We start from the raw sequence: 16,966 nt of genomic DNA, 5'->3' as shown, positions 1-16,966 counted from the left end.
TCTAGATTCTAATAATATATTTATGCCTAAATGTAAATCTATGTCTATTTGTATATATCTATGATATAAGGAATTAATTACAAATAGATTTTTTTTGAGGCATATACATCTGACTTTCCAAGTAGCACATGACAAATCTTAAAATATTTTCTTTCAGGAAGAAAATCTTCCTATGAATCTCTCTTACATTAAAATTTTAAAAACCTCAACCTAATCTCATAGAATAGCTATGTGCTAGTAGATATTTGAAAAACATGAATTGCTCAATTAAGGTTTTTTTCCCCTCTTCTCAGGAATATATTTCCATGTCTTACAATTAGCGTTCAGATCATTTTTAGCAACAGCTTTAAAAAAACCCTATCTATATTTTCAAAGATTCTATCTGAATTATGGCAGTAAGGTAATAAAGGTAAACAACCACATGTAAAAGGAAACAGGTTTTTGTATTTTGATAATCTGTTATTTATTAGGAGGCTTATCAGTCACCAGTGTAGGGAGCCCTCATGAGGAAATGTTTTATTACACTGAAATGTTAAGTGAATTTCTCAGAACTATGTAACTAGTATACGTTGCAAAAGGGATCAGGTTGTTTAGCTCTATGTCCACAATGTTCTACTGTTCATCTAAAATAATAAAGATAAAAATTTAATTAATTTCATACTAAGATAGTTGGAGGAAGCGAGGTGGGACAATGGATAGAACACTTGGACCCAAGCCTGAAAAATCTGAGTTCAAATCCAGCTTCAGATACTTACTTTCCTGTATGACCTTTAGCAAACTCATTTTAAACTATTTTCCTCAATTTCCTCAACTGTCAAATGGGGATGATAATAGTACCTTCCTTTCAAGGTTGTTGTGAGGATCTAATAAGATTATATTAGTAAGCACTATATGTGTTATTGCTGTTATTATTATTAATTACTATTCTGATAAAATAGAACGGCAGAGTCCTATAGATGGTGGAAGGCTGATCTCAGAGCCAGGACAAACTGACTTCAAGGCTTATGCATAATGGCCATGTGGCTCTGAGGAAGCAATTCTTTAAGACTATACATTGCAAAGAATGTGTTGACCCATAGAAGGGCAGCTGGATGGCACAGTGAATAGATACTGGGCCTGGAGACAGGAAGACACTTTTTCCTGAGTTCAAATTTGGCCTTAAACATTTACTAGCTGTAGAATCCTGGGAAAATCACTTAACTCTATTTGCTTCAGTTTCCTCAACTGTAGAATGAGATGGAGAAGGAAATGGTAAATCCCACCAATATCTTTGTTAAAAAAAAATCCCAAATGGGGTGATGAAGAATCATACTCAACTGAAAATACTCAACAACAACAAATATAAATATTGGTAGAGAAAGTTACTCATTTAAAATTCCTTATACAAATACTGTTTCAAGCCCTATCCCCTATACTGTTAAATTCTCAAAAGTTGTATTCAAATTATGGCATTAAGTTAATGAAGGTAAGCAATTACATGTGGAAGGAAACAGATTTTTGTATTTTAATAATCTATTAATTATAAGGCTCATCTATCATCAGTGTAGGGAGCCCTCATAAGGAAATGAACCTCATTTGATGACCATTGGCAGATCTCGTATGGTAGAGAAGCATCACTGGCAAAGTTAAGAGAGAGCTGAACTTGGAAAGGAACCTCACAAATGAAACTTTACTTTTTTTTTTTAAAGGCTGTTGCTAAAAATAATTTTAATATTAACTGTAGAACATGAAGATGTATTCCTGACAAGAGAAAACAATTGTCTTAGTTGATCAATTCACTTTTCTTGAGTATCTTCTAAGTGCATTGTATCTACATGAGAAGCTGAGTTTTTTTCATAAAATAGAGCTTTTATATATATATATATGTAAATATATATTTTCATAAATTCATAGAGTAAGGAATAGAGAACAAGCCTCAGAGTAGAGAAGACCTGTGTTCAAAACCTGCCTCTGATATGTATGGCTGTGTGACACTGGGCAAATAAATCATTTTTGAAAAAATGCTAATGCATTTGCAGAGATTTCTTCATTGGGAGCTCTCGGCATGGATGAAATCATATATCTAGTCTCTTAATGTCATATCTAAAAACAGAGTGGACTCCAAAAGGCTTTTGGGATGCTATACTATCTGTATGTATATTTGCATATTTATATGTGTATATATATATATAATATATTTCTATATAAATATAGTATGTATATATATTTCTATATAAATATAGTGTATATATATATATCTAAATAAATATAATGTATATATATATATAATATATCCATAAACATTTTTCAAATGCTTATTATGTGCCAGGTACTGTGCTAAGCACAGGAAATAGAAAGAGGCAAAAGATAGTCCCTGGCTCTTAAGGAGTTTAAAACCTATTACATATTTATTAATTTAAGCAGCATAGAGTGGTTGAAAGCTCACTGGATTTGGTTTGAATCTCAATTATGACCAGTGTGGGAATCTTGGGCAAATAATTTTCTCTCTCTGGGTCTCTATTTTTTCCCTTGTAAGATGATGTGGTTGAATTTGATGATCTCCACCATTATTTTTAGATCTGAAGCTTTAATAATCTTGAGCTTAATTAATTAGTTACAATATAGCATATTTCATGTTACAGATAGAAAAAAAATTATGACAACCCATTTATGACTTAGTAAGTAAGTCTCAAGGAACTGTTTGATAGACTTTATGATGAAACAACTTGCTGAGAATCTTATGCCAGAGGCAATCTATATCTTCCAGGCTCCAGGCGCCAATCCCAGGATTTTACTCAATATAACAAGATGTTTCAATTCATCATAAGAACCAATAATTGCAGTTGGTTTCAACAGAGTAGTAATGCTTGATAAAAATGATAACCAAGGGATTGGGCACGGGGCAGAGTGCATTTTGGAGGAGTCATGGAATGGTTTATAAAAGCGTTAGGGTAGAACTGAGGTACAGAAAAGCAAACAAATAAAGAATAAGTGGATTCAGTGCTCAAATGAAGTTTCCATGTGAATCCTGCCAAGGCAAAGACCTCTAGCAGTGTCAGGGAGGCCTGGAATTCACCTCTGGGATGCTTCTGTGTTGCTGTGGAAACCATCAATCAGAATTGGAAGAGTCCTAGAGAAAACACCTACATCTAGCACTCTGGGGAAAAGCCTCTGAAAAATTCCTGGGCAACAGCGTTGAGGGTGAGGAAGGAGAGTGACAAGTCCCTCTGGGGCAGCAGGGATATTTGGAGAGGTCAATGTGAGTATCTGTAATCCCTTGCTAGTATTTTTACTAAATTGACATTGGCTGGGCAACACCCATATGGGACCAAGTCCAGTAAACATCCTGAGACTAATTCTAATATGCAGTTTGGGGTGAAATTTAGGATTCTAAAGTGCAGAACTAGGAAGAACTAGGCAGAGCATAAGAAAAAACATAGTCAGTGGAGAGAAATAAATAAGCCAGCTTAACAGAAGGAAAATGCAATAAGAATGGAAACAGATATGGGCGCTAGAACCCCATGGAAGGCAGTATCAAAACCTAGCAAAGTCAGGTGGGTTTGTATAAACTTATCTAAGTTGAGCCAGACCAGCATAAGGGGAAGGCAAAGAAGAATCTGGATTTAGAGGGTAGGTCAAAGTGTGGGGACCAGTGCTGCTTTATGCTAGGTGAAATGCCTAGGGAATTAGTGGTCAGTTATTATCCAGACTCCCTACCAGCAGGTAAAGGGTATGGTTACTACTGTAGGCCTTCCTTTGGCCTTGATGAATCTCTCCCTGTGACCTCTCCCATTAGTGAAGGTGGGAAGGCTGCTGAGGACAAACAAATGAACAGATAGGTAAGTAGAAGTAGATAGGTAGAGAGTTACAGACAAATAAACAAATGAACAGATAGAGAGAGACAGATAGATAGAGGGACAGAGACAGGAAGAAATATAGACCGAAAAACAAATGAACATATTTCATATAGAGATGATAGATATAAAGAATCAGATTAGTAGAGGTTTATATAGACAGACAAATGAACACATGATAGAGATAGAAATAAATGAACAGACTGAGAGGTAGTGATAGATAGATATAAGTCACTACACAGATATAGATAGACAAACAAATGAATCGATAAGTAAGTAGAGATAGGTAGATAGATACAAATAAACAAATGAACAGATGGGGAGAGACAGAGAGACAGACAGAGAGAGAAATAGAGAAAGACAAATGAACAGATTAGTAGAGATGGATATAGACAGAGAAACAAGTGAACTGATTGGTAGAGATAGAGATAAACAAATTAACAGATTAGTAGGTAGTGATAGATATAGACAGCTACATAGATATAAATAGACAAATGAACAGATAGGTAGGTAGAAAAGGTAGAATGGGTGCACTTTCTTTTGTGACTATAAAAGAGCAAGAGAAAAAATGAACAGCAATGTAAATTCATAGTAACTGATGAGCAATTTAATTCTATTCATTAAGTATTTATTAAGCAACCACTATGTGCCATAGATATTGCCAGGTTCTAGGGAGGGGGTACAAAAACAAACATTTGCCCTCAAGGAGTTTGAGTTCTATTGGATAGAAGAAAACAAGAACATGAAGGAATAAATTCAAAATATATGCAAAATAATTATCAAGTAGCTTTTTATAAGGTGAAATTGATAAGGTGAGAGAATTAAGGGCAAGATATCCCCTCTGGTTGATGTGGAAGATCCTTTGTGAATTCTTCACAAACCCGAATTTTGTGGCAAAAGGGGATTCATTTGCACTAAGAAAACAGCTTTCTTAGGGGCACAGAATCCTGGCAGGATAGTTTTGCAGAGATGGGTTTACACTGAGAAGAAAAAATCTTCATCAGTGGGCCTTCCTGATGAGGAATTAGCAAAGGTAGGTTAAGAAAACAGTGCTAAGAAGACAGCTTTCTAAGTGTGCAAACTTCTGATTAGGAATTTGGCAAAGATTTGGGGGTTCAGAGTCACCTTTTATTAGCCCTCTGAGGCTTAGGGTTTCAATTCAATTCAAAATCGAATGAGATTACTTAACTGGGAGTTTGAGCTACTGAAAAGGATGTTGACTATGCCCCAGACTGAGATTTCCTATTGTATGAGATTACTTATCATGAATGGGTATGGCCCTTTCCAGAGGCTGAGAGAGTTTGAGACTCAGGATCACCCTTACTCCCAAGAGGTACATCAGGGCCCCCCAAAGATTGAAGGGGACACAATTTACATCATTCTCCCCCTCAAGCAGTCCCCTCAAATTCATTTGAGACCTTCTGTAACTGCTTCATGATAAGGGTTGTAGAGATATCCCTATCTTCAATGGGGGTTTAGTTCTGGAGGTAAGTTCGAGATCTGAAGCAGAGGCATCTAGGGGATGTTGTGTGTCCAAATAGGAGCCTGAAAAGTAAAAGCGGGACTATTTGTTGCTCTGCAAGGAGCTAGGCAGACTTAGACGAAGTGTGATCTCTTTTAGCAAATGCCTTGATACCTCCTGAGCCTTCTCAGTCCTGCAGGAAAAAGCTTCTATCCAGTTAGTAAAGTGTCAGCAACTTCCCCAGTTCTGAAGCTCTGGTCAGGGCAATGAGTTCAGCCTTCTGGGGCAGAAGTCCTAGGGGGCAGTGGCTTAGCTTCTAAATCAGGAGTCCTCAAACTTTTTAAATAGGAGGCCAGTTCACTGTCCCTCAGACTGTTGGAGGGCCGGACTATAGTAAAAACAAAAACTTTGTTTTGTGGGCCTTTAAATAAAGAAATTTCATAGCCCTGGGTGAGGGGGATAAATGTCCTCAGCTGCTGTATCTGGCCTGCAGGCCGTAGTTTGAGGACCCCTGTATCTAGGGTGTCATTGAGAATCACCACAGAATATCCTGCCTGTCTTTCAACATTTTCAAGAAAGCTGGACCCATCTGTAAACCATTCACCTCTGGGTGGTCAAGAGGGATGTCCCTCAAGTCAGGTCGGTTGAAGTAGAGAGAATCTAAAGCCCCCTCACGATTATGAATGATGTCATCCGACTGTTTTCAGGGAGTAGGGTGGCAGCATTGAGAATCCGGTTGGGGTGTCTAGCAGGAGAGCCTGATATCTGGTCAGCCCTCCATCAGCAGCCACTGATGCCCTTTGGCTTCTAAAGTGCTCTGGTGCCCTAGGGTAAGTTTTGAGACTTCTTTTCTAAGGCACAAGAGCCATTCTAGGGAAACTGAGTCCAGTTCCTTTGAGAAATAGTCCATAGCTCTGGAATCACCCAGTCTTGCCTTTCAGGACTTTGGATCAAGATAAGAATGCAATTAATTGGGCTTCAAATCTCTTAACTCTTTAGCTAAAAGTTTGTGCTTAAGAAATTCTCAATCTTGACTAAGGCTGGAGTGGCCCAAACAGAGGAATATATTTTCTCCCAGATTTCAGAGGGAATAGGGGAGGGTCTTGAAAGAAGCACAAAAAAGGTCACTTGGAAGTCTGAGAAGAGAAAATTGGGTCCCCATTTTTACCATTAAATCACGCCCCAATAAGGGAGCAGGATAGGAGAGAATAATAAGAAATGAGTTTTAAATACCAAGTCACCAAACTGGCAAGGCAGAGGGAAAGTCTCCAAACAATTCTTAAGTTCCCCTGCAATACCCATTCTATGGGGAGAGGGGTAAGTGAGACCAGAGTGAAGAAATCCTCACAAAAAAGAGAAATTCAATGGTCTTACCGGCCACTTCTGGGGATAGCCAGGGTTCCACCCCTCGTGGTGGAGGAAGGGGGAGCTTGACCAAGCCTCAAACTCCTGCTGGAAGGCAAGGCACTGGGTGGGCAGCTTGTCCCCTGTGGGCAGTCTCTCCTCTAGTGCCCCTCCTGGTCGAACTCAGGGCAAGAACTGGGGAGTCTCCTCACACAGTTTCCATGACACCTAAAGCACAAACCTCTGTGGTTCCCTGAAAATGTCAGCAGCCAAAAGTAGGGATTGTTCTCCATATCTCGCTTTAATTCTGTGGCCTCTCTCCTCTGCTACAGTTTGATCCCTTTCATTAAAGATTCCAACAACTGTTTCTAGCAGCTGAGGGGGAGAAATTTGAGGGCCCAAAGCTGGCTTCTGCAGCTTCCTCCGTATATCTAGGGCAGATTGTTTAAGATTAACATCTCCTCAGGAAAGATCAAGGAAGGCGTTGGCTTTGGACCACTCAAAAAACTGGGTGGGGTCCTCAGAGTAATGGCCAGGTTCTTCCTTAGTCTGGGAGAGATTTGACATTGAAAGAGGCACTCTGCTTTCCCTGAGAGTCTGCTGCTTCTCCCAGGGGGCAGAGGTTAAAATCGGTATCCTGAGGAGGAGAAAAAGGGGTCCCACTCTTTGTATCAGAGGGTTTGAGTAGTAGGGGCTGGGAAGTCTCAGGATCTGGTTCAGCTGAGGGGGATAGAGTTAAAGAAATATTATTGGACATAAGGGCCTGTTCTGGAAGGGATTCCGAAGCCTCCTGAGAAGGACTGCAGAGGGGTCCTAGAAGAGCAGAAAGGAGGGAGTTTGATTTCCGTCTAGCAAATTTAAGCAACATCTTGCAGTGCTGTTTTAAATCAAGCTTTTTAGTTTTGAGATCTTTTAAGGTGAATTTATCTCTGTTTTTTAAGAGACTGCCTGAGAAAGAATTCTTAGATTCTTCCTTAGAGAGAGAGGTAGATTGTCCCATTTTGCTACAAGCCTTACATTTCCCTTATTCTATAGTACCTCATCCTTCTCTTTACATCAAAATGAGGAAGCACTAGAGTCTGGAAGAATCAGGAAAGACCTCTTTTTAGGAAATGGCACCTGAGTTGGTCCTTGAAGGAAGTCAGAGATTCTAAAAATCTGGGGCAAGATATGGAGATGTTTTGTTTTTGACACCCCAACAAGGAGTAGCCAGATGGTACATGAGATAGATAGAGGTCTGGGCTTGGAGTCAAGAAAACCTGAGTTCAAATATGGCCTGGGCAAGTCACTTAACCCTATTTGCCTCAGTTTCCTCATCTATAAAATGAGCTGAAGGAGGAAATGGCAAATTATTTTGTTATCTTTGCCAATAAAACTTGCCAATAAAAAATACGGTCATGAAGAGTCAAACACAGCTAAAATAATTGAACAGTAGTTATAAAGGGAAAATTTTTATGATGAATTTGTGCTTTATAAAAGGCAGATGTGTTTTAGTGACATTCTGGAAAACTGCCAACACTAGGGAGTACGGTGTATCTCACCCTGCTAGCTCAATGCTTTTTGCCTGGTCTCCAGGTACTTGGGGTTTGATAATGAATGAAATTTTGACTATTGACCTATTACTAATAAAGCTGCCCCTCTCCCAAATTCTGTGTATGCAAATCTTCAGGTAGCACTTGACAAAAGAAGTCCCTACTCATCCATGTGTCAGATTGTTAAAAATCAATTATATTATATTGCAACCTGCCAATGAAAGCAATAAACCCACAGGTCTGTCAAATGTGGCCTTAATAAATTATAGTCAAGCATTTTTCTTGGAACTAGTGAGAGTTTAATTTAACTTTCTACTAAAGGGAAGCTCACTTGTGTCCAACAAATAGAAAAGAGGATGAATTAATTTTATTTTAGCGCTTGGATAGTTCCTGGAAGTCCTTTGGGACTGACAGTCTTTCATAGTTAACTGATAAAACAAGTTTAGTCTATTTTTTTTACCTCAGATAGTGTTCCATCTTGAGGTGCTCAAGTTCAATATAGTATTGAAATCAACCTTTTCTTATTATTATAGTTAGTTCAGTTTTAGTAGTTTAAGAACCTGGACATACCAGGAAAGGGAAGAAATGCTTAGTAAATATATTTTTTTTATTTATAGGCTTATAGTATCGCTCTTAAGGGGTGTGGTTCTGTGATGCAGTGCCTTTTTGTTGAATTCAGAGACAATCATACTAATTTCTACCCCAATCATACTAATTTCTACCCCTTTTCTACTACTAGCTTATCTCTATTTTTTCTCTCTCTATGTGTGTGTCTCCTCATCTCTGTTTTTTCTCTGTCTCTATATCCACATCTCTGTTTCTTTCCCTTTTCTCTGTCTTTCTCTTTCTATTTCTCCCTTTCTCTCTTCCTTCTTTCTTTCTCTCTCCTCTGTCTTCCCTCCTCTCTCTTTTTCTCTCTCCTAGCAGTTTATGTAAACTCTGGAACAATCTCAGAAAATTAAAAAATGGCAGAAACTTGTTTTATAATTGGCTTGGATCTCACCCTGAGTAAAACCAGAGAAATCTCTTCTTCTATATGATAGTTTCCCTACTCTCAATATAACATCTTAAATTTAAAGGCTTTAAAGGCTTAAATTTGAAAGGCTTAAAGGTCCATTAATGGACACATAATTTATTAGCAATATTGATTAACAAAGAAATGAAGATAAGCATTCACATAAGCCATATAAAACTTTGATAAGAATTACATTTGGAGTCCCCTCTTTACTCCAAGCTAGTCTGGGGCATGGCTGTTGAAGAAAATAACTGAATTTTAAACTATGTGCCCCCAGTTTTCCTAGTAATGTATACTGGAAAAATTAAGGGGAAAAAGGAGTTATTGATTGGAGTCTGTACCAATTGTCACAACACCTGCTTTGGCTGGATTTCAGTTCTATTCCACTCCAGCCACATGCCTGGGTTTCTTCCTCTCCCTCTCTGTGGTCTATACATTCCTCATTTATTCATTTATTTATTAGGTAAAAAAGGCCATTCTCTGCCTCATTTCTTACCTAGCCTTAATCATTGAATAGGATTGCCTCAGTCAAACCGACACCTGTTAAAGTCCTTAGCTTAGGCCAAAGTCCCCCACTGCATCCAGGACCACCTCTAGGCATCTTGATCTATACCTGGTCACTGGTCCCAGATGGCTCTATAGGAGAAAGGGAGGCAGGTGACTTTTCAAACTCTCCCTCACTCAATCCAACTCACTTGCATATGACATACCATCATCTCCCTGATGTCATGGTCCTTTTTGAGAACTAAGGATAAATAACAATAAAGAATAAACAACTAAACAACATACTTATCTATTTGTATCTCACTATCATTCTGGTTCCCCAAATGTTGGGCAGAAGTAATTTTCTCATGTCTATTAGATTCCCATTTTTAAAAAATAATTACTAAAAGTTGTTTTTAGGTGTAATTGAATAAAAATTATTCTTTTTTATTACAGCTTTTTATTTACAAATATATGCATGGATGATTTTTCAGCGTTGACAATTTTGTTCCAACTTTTCCACTCCTTCCTCCAGATGGCAGGTTGACCAATACATGTTAAATATGTTAAAGTATAAATTAAATACAATATATATATATACACATATACATGTCCAAACAGTTATTTTGCTGTACAAAAAGAATCGGACTTTGAAATAGCGTACAATTAACCTGTGAAGGAAATAAAAAATGCAGATGGACAAAAATAGAAGGATTGGGAATTCTATGTAGTGGTTCACACTCATTTCCCAGAGTTCTTTCCCTGGGTGTAGCTGGTTCAGTTCATTACTACTCTATTGGAACTGCTTTGGTTCATCTCATTGTTGAAGAGAGCCACGTCCATCAGAATTGATCATCATATAGTATTGTTGTTGAAGTATATAATGATCTCCTGGTCCTGCTCATTTCACTCAGCATCAGTTCATATGATAAAAATTATTCTTAAAATATCTGTTGGACTCCCAAACTGAGGTTGATTGAATGCTTGTGAACAGGGTAGCCCAAGGATTCTCTATCATACTGATAAGATCCTCTAGACCCTCTGTGATCCTGGAGAAGTTTTCTAAATCTTTGCTAATTGAGACTACAATAGTATCTTAGGTGTAGATCTGAAAAAGATCTTGCAGATCATCTGGTTCAACTTTATAGATAAGGAAAATTATATATAGATAAGAGATCCCCAAAGGTTAATTGAATTGGCCAAGATTACTCAGGTAATAAGCAATAGTATCTGCCACTCTCCTTCCCTCCTCTCTCTCTCAGTTGAACTGGGTATCCAAAGGGATTTAAAATTTATGAGATATTCTTAGCCTCTACAAGATACAGCAAGAACCAAGTGAGCTTATATCATCAGTGGTTCAGGCAACCTTCTAAGTACTGGACTGGCAGGAGAAGAGAGGTCTGGAAAAGAAAAGAAAGGAATTCATCTCCTTTCCCCCTCCCCAAAGGAAAATGCTAGTTGGTCTCTCTCCTCAACAGGGATTTTGATTTGTACCATTAACAAGGGAAGAATGAATTTATCTTGAGCCTGGTTCTGGATTCCTTGTTATTGTAGCCACTGGATATTCTGATTTATGCTAAAAGATTTTAGGCTGACTTATCTGTAATATCGGGTGCTTTGGGGGTTCTACCAAAAACCCCATGGCTGAGTGGCAGAAATAGCAATAGTGACTATTCCACAATCCACATGTGTGTGAATAAATCTCTGTATTTTAGATCAGGTCCCCAAAATTGGCCCCATGGGATTTTGCAGTGGGCGAGAGTGACAATCCCTTGCTTACCAGGCGTGGGCTCCAGGAGCTCCACCTCACCCTTTCATACTTTTCTTTGAATGCTTTTCCCAGGTCGGGTGGGCTCAAAATGCTTTTAAAAAATCTCCCCCCACTCTGCTGTTTTCTCAGCTGTTCTGTCTCTCTTGGGTGGAGAGAAGTCAGCAGAACTGGGGGCGGAGGATGGAAAGCTGAGAGAAATACAATACTGGGGACTAGCTGTGTGGGCTGGCTGCGAAGGGAGACAGTATGGATCCGATGACAAATCTGTGAGACTCAATAAGCCAAAAATGATTTTGGAGCAAACTTCCCAAAACCCGACCTCTTCCCTGAGTCAGAGAGGCCATAATGGCCATCCCTGTGGTGTGCTTCTTTTTTCTGGCTTTCATGCTGCTGGCTAAGTAGGGTAGCAATGCTGCTGTCTGTCACAGTGGGGCCTGCTATGTCGGGACCACCTGCAGCTCCATCTGTACAGAAAAGCATGAACAAGTAGGAGTTCTGAAATGAATTTGGTGCCTAAGCAAGAGTGAATTCAGATTTCCAGCTTTTGCCCTCCTCCCTTTTTTCCTTTCTAGATATAGCTGGATGAAGCTCTGGGCTGGCTAAAAGTCAGAAATCAGTTTTCTCTTGTACAAAATGCATGGCCATCTGATTTAACAATCCTTGATAGCCAAGACAATTTTGCTTAATATAGTCTACTGAAGGGTGTAAATCTCAGCCTCAGTTCTGTGTCTGTAAAGTGGGTCTCCGATGTATGAGTACTTAGCAAGTGGGTGGGAGGATTAGTGGCCTTGTTTCACCAAATCATTTCTATTTTGGCCAGAAATCCTGAGGATCTTCTCCCAGATTGATTAAAAAAAAAAAAAAACCTATGTAAAAGAGGTCATTTCCTACCTCATTTTTTTCCTAGCCTTATCACTGATTGGACATTGTCTCAGTAAAATTGTGATTTCCTTCCTTCCTTCCTTCCTTCCTTCCTTCCTTCCTTCCTTCCTTCCTCCCTCTCTTCCTTCCTTCCTTCCTTCCTTCCTTCCTTCCTTCCTTCCTTCCTTCCTTCCTTCCTTCCTCTCTTCCCTCCTTCCTCTCTTCCTTCCTTCTTCCCTTCCTCCCTTGCTTCCTCTCTTCCCTCCTTCCTCTCTTCCTTCCTTCTTCCCTTCCTCCCTTCCTTCCTCTCTTCCCTCCTTCCTCTCTTCCTTCCTTCTTCCCTTCCTTTCTCCCTTCCTTCCTTCCTTCCTTCCTTCCTTCCTTCCTTCCTTCCTTCCTTCCTCCCTCTCTTCCCTCCTTCCTCTCTTCCTCCCTTCCTTCCTTCCTTCCTTCCTTCCTTCCTTCCTTCCTTCCTTCCTTCCTTCCTTCCTTCCTCTCTCCTTCCCTCCCTCTCTTCCTCCTTCCTTCCTTCCTCCCTTCCTCTCTTCCTCCCTCCCTCCTTCCCTTCCTTCCTTCCTTTCTTCCTTCTTACCTTCTTTCCTTCCTTCATTCCTTCCTTCCTCCTTCCCTCCCTCTTTTCCTCCCTCCCTCTCTTCCTTCCTACCCCACCCCCTCTGTCTCTCTCTCTGTCTCTGTCTCCCTCCTCATTACCCCAGATCTATGAGAGATTCTCAATCAAAGAGACATTCTATTAGGTTAATACTTTTGCTGGCCCCCACTAACCTTCCATTCTGATGACTCCTTGGAACATAGAGGTGATCATAATTTCTTAGATGCTGGGGAAGGGGGGAAGGGGAGGTACATGCTCTGACAGCTCTTCTTAGGGTGGAGAAGGCATCAAGAAAAGGCCCACCGATAGACTTTTTCTATAGTCCAGCCTTACACAGTTTACAGAAGCTTCCACAGAAGCTCACAAAGAATGTCAAGATAGTACTGAATGTCCCAGTACTTTGGCAATCTGTTGAACCCTATATTGAGCCCTTCTCAGAATGATATTTTAAAAGGCATACAATAAAACATATAGGATTACAAATGGTTATCAAATTTTTTTGACTTCACTGACTTCAAGTGAAAAATCATGTCCTAAGGGGATGAGTGGATTTAAAAGTTAATGGGGCTTTAGAGACATTGAAATATACCCTATTTATAAGATGGGGTGAAAACTGCAGTCACTTATTCATAATATATTTTATAATGTCTCAGAATGGCCACTGTGGGGAAGATTTTCAAAAGCAAAAGTCAAAACAAATATATTTATTCAGAATCCACAATTGACTGAAATTCCATGAGTATTTCATTGAGCTTAGGATTTGTAAAGATTAATGCCATTATGGCAGTATGGGTAGATAGCTGACCTTGAATTTCAGGAGACCTGATCCTGACTTTCTAACTCATATATAGACTGTGTGACTCTGGGTAAAGCATTTAATTTTTTGTGCTCTAGGACAGAAATGGCAAACACAAAGTCTCCATGTGGCCCAAAACACTCTCAAGTGCTGCCAAACCAGATTAAAATATAACTAGGAAATATTTAACAACATAAATAAAATTACAATAAAACACCGATAATATTATATTTTAAAACAAGTCAATTTGTGGCCTTAAGTTGTCCTTATGTATCAACTAGTTTCCAGGCAACTATCTCAAATTTTAAGTTACTGAGAAGATGCCAACTTTCACTGGTAGAGGGAGGTCTTTATTCCTAAGAAATCATAGGTTCCATTCCTTTGTAGAGGGAGTAGCACTTAATTACTATTAGATAAATAGTTTCTCTTTGTTCTTAAGTATATTTCCCAGCTTTTTTGGATAAGTACCTACATTTCTTTTTTTTTTTTTTTCCCCAAGAGATTTTACACCTACTTTATTTTGACTGGCTGCATAACTGGGGGGTGGTGCCAATAGGAATGCGAGGGATAGCCAACCAGATATTGCTTTGAAAAACAATTCTACTTAGTCACCTTCTGTATAGTAAAAGGGGACTCAGTTCAATATCTTGTCCATGTAAGACAAAAAAACCTGACTCCCTCAATATGACATACCCTTGGTCTTTCATCGACAAAAAGATGGTTCAAGAAACTTTAAATCCCCAAATGTCAAAGTTCTAAAAAGACTTTAAGGATCGGCAGAAAAACATTCCTAAAGTAATGTCTCCCCAGAGACTGCACAAGGTCATGTTCGAGGCCTACAATATGGATTTTAAGAGCAGTAGGCATTCACTAGAGCAGCTGAGTGGCACAGTGGGTAGAGTGCCAGCTCTGGAGTCAGGAAAACCTCATACTAGTTGTGTGACTCTGGCCAAATCACTTAACCCCATTTTTCTTAGTTTCTTCATCTGTAAAATGAACTGGAGAAGGAAATGGCAAATTGGTCCAGTATCTTTGCCAAGAAAACCTCAAATGGGGTCATGAAAAGTTGGAAACGACTGAAAAACAACTAAATAACAACAAATGATTAAAGTTCCTCATTTTGTTGAGCTGAAATCTGCCCTCACTCCCCATAGTCTTTATTCATTGGCTCTACTTTAGCCCTCTGAAGTGACAAGGAATAAGATATTTATTCTTAATCAAAGGAAGCAGCGTGGCATGTTAGTTAGAGAGAAGGTCTTGTAGTTAGGAAGACTTGTTTGATTAAACAGGACTCTATGATTCTAAGTTGTGAAGGATGGTACCAACTTCTTATACCCACAAAGAAAGTATTTCCCCAGACAATTAAAACGATAGGCTCATTCCCTCCAAAAAACTCTTAAATAAAACTATTTGTCTCATTTATTCCATCAGTGTATCACTGATGATGTCCTACATAATTTTATTAGCTCTGCAATTTTGAATTCTGATGGCAAAATGAGCAAAGAGACTTCTCTGTTAGTTGGGTTCAGGTGAGAATATCACAAGTTGGGTGGGTGAGAGGAGGTTCTGCTTTCTTTTTAAATGTGAGGAAGAGTGTATCGCCTCAGATTCAAATGTGGCCATCTGGAGCTCTGGTCCCACATGTTTAGAGTTCTCATTCAGTTAAAAAAAAGCAATGACTGTTGATGGGAAGACTTTGATTGACATTGACATCAAAGTACATTTTTTTCTGAGTCAAAAACCATGGAAACAAAGCTTTGTTTCTGAGCTTAACTCATTTTGTTCTGTGTGTTTAAGAAGATGTTGAATATGTAAACAAAACAACACATTGGGTTGCAACCCAATGTGTTGGATGCTTTCCATTTTCATGCCCAGTATTTTGTTATCAGAAACTAAATAGAAGCATTGAAGAGACTTGTAAAGTTCTAGTAACCTTCACATTTCATCTTCTTTCATGTTTCAGCAGCCATATCATCCCTCTTTTACAAACAAAAACTTGAGCATAAAGCATGTTTTTAAAGAAATAATGAATTAACACTTGGCATTTGGTGGTTTTAACTGAATTTCTCCTCTTCACTGAAATCACTGGACTCATAAGCATATGCTAAGCTAAGAAAGTTTTGTCTCTTAGGACTGACAATTAAGATGGATAGATTTGGGCAGGGACTTCAGGGCAAGAAGATCTGAGTTTGAGTCCTTCCTTTACTACACATTGGTTGTATGACCATGAGCAAGTTGCAACTTCTGAGGGCTTAGGAAACTCTCTAAAGACTAATATACATTGCACATTAGCCATCTTTATCTGCCTTTGAAGTTTCCTTATTGAAATTTAATAAGGCAATGAAATTATGTTTGAGTGAAAAAAAATGAGAAAGAGATGGGCATGGTGAGGAACATCTGTAATATCTGCTTTTGGGGAGGCTAAGGTTGGTTGTTTAAGCTGGGGAATTCTGAGCTCTACCCGGTTAAAGATGATTAGGTGTCTACAATAAATCCAGGGCCAATATGGTGAGCCCTATATATCACCCATATAAAACCCACCCAGGTGGGACACAAAGTGGGTCAAAGCTTCTATGTGGATTAACAATAGTGTGAGGTTGGTGAGTAGCCACTACGTTTCCAGTTTGGGTAAGATAAGAAAACTAAATGTAGAAAAAAAAATCTAAATCTAAAAAAATCTAAAAAAACATCTGAGGGACAGGATTTACTTACTATTTGCCTTCCTAACCTCACTTCTGCGTTCATACTGTGACATAGCAGAAAGCAGACTATATTCTTGCACTGAACACAGTCCTATTTTAGTTCCTATTGTTGGATGTTGGATGAGTCTTTTGTCAAAGAGCATACAAATTCCAATATAAAGAATTCTGGTTTTAAAGAGTCAGCCCTCACATTAAATTACTCTTGACTTAATCTGCCTCTGTGTCTCTGTCTCGTGTGTCAGCTACAGGAATTGAGATGCTGAGACCTGATTCTTGGGGGTTTTAAATGAATAAATTTAATTCTGCTGTAAAGTCCTTCTGACAATATGTATCTTCTTTGACCTTGAACATGTCACTAGCTTTCTGAGCTCGTTCATCTGTGACATGAGGATAATAATCCTTTTACTACCTACTCCACTGTTATTACTGTAAGCATCAATGCACATCACATACAATGCATGTGGAAATATATTGAAAATTCAAGAAACTGAAATATATGTTTCTAGAGTCTTAGTTCATTGTTATTATTATCATTATTTTTTATGATTAAGAATTAT

The 16,966-nt window shown here is 38.8% G+C and overlaps 1 protein-coding gene across 2 annotated transcripts in view; it reads left to right on the top strand.

Annotated features, from left to right (window-relative positions):
• CMYA5 (cardiomyopathy associated 5) overlaps window positions 1-16,966 on the top strand; it is a 107,378-nt gene that overhangs the window by 68,699 nt on the left and 21,713 nt on the right. The gene's annotated exons all lie outside the window — the stretch shown is intronic.

Source organism: Sarcophilus harrisii, chromosome 1 (assembly GCF_902635505.1).
Source record: "Sarcophilus harrisii chromosome 1, mSarHar1.11, whole genome shotgun sequence".
Classification (NCBI taxonomy): Eukaryota; Metazoa; Chordata; class Mammalia; order Dasyuromorphia; family Dasyuridae; genus Sarcophilus; species Sarcophilus harrisii.
Note: the sequence above shows the minus strand (reverse complement) of the source record. Positions and strands in the feature narration are given on the sequence as shown.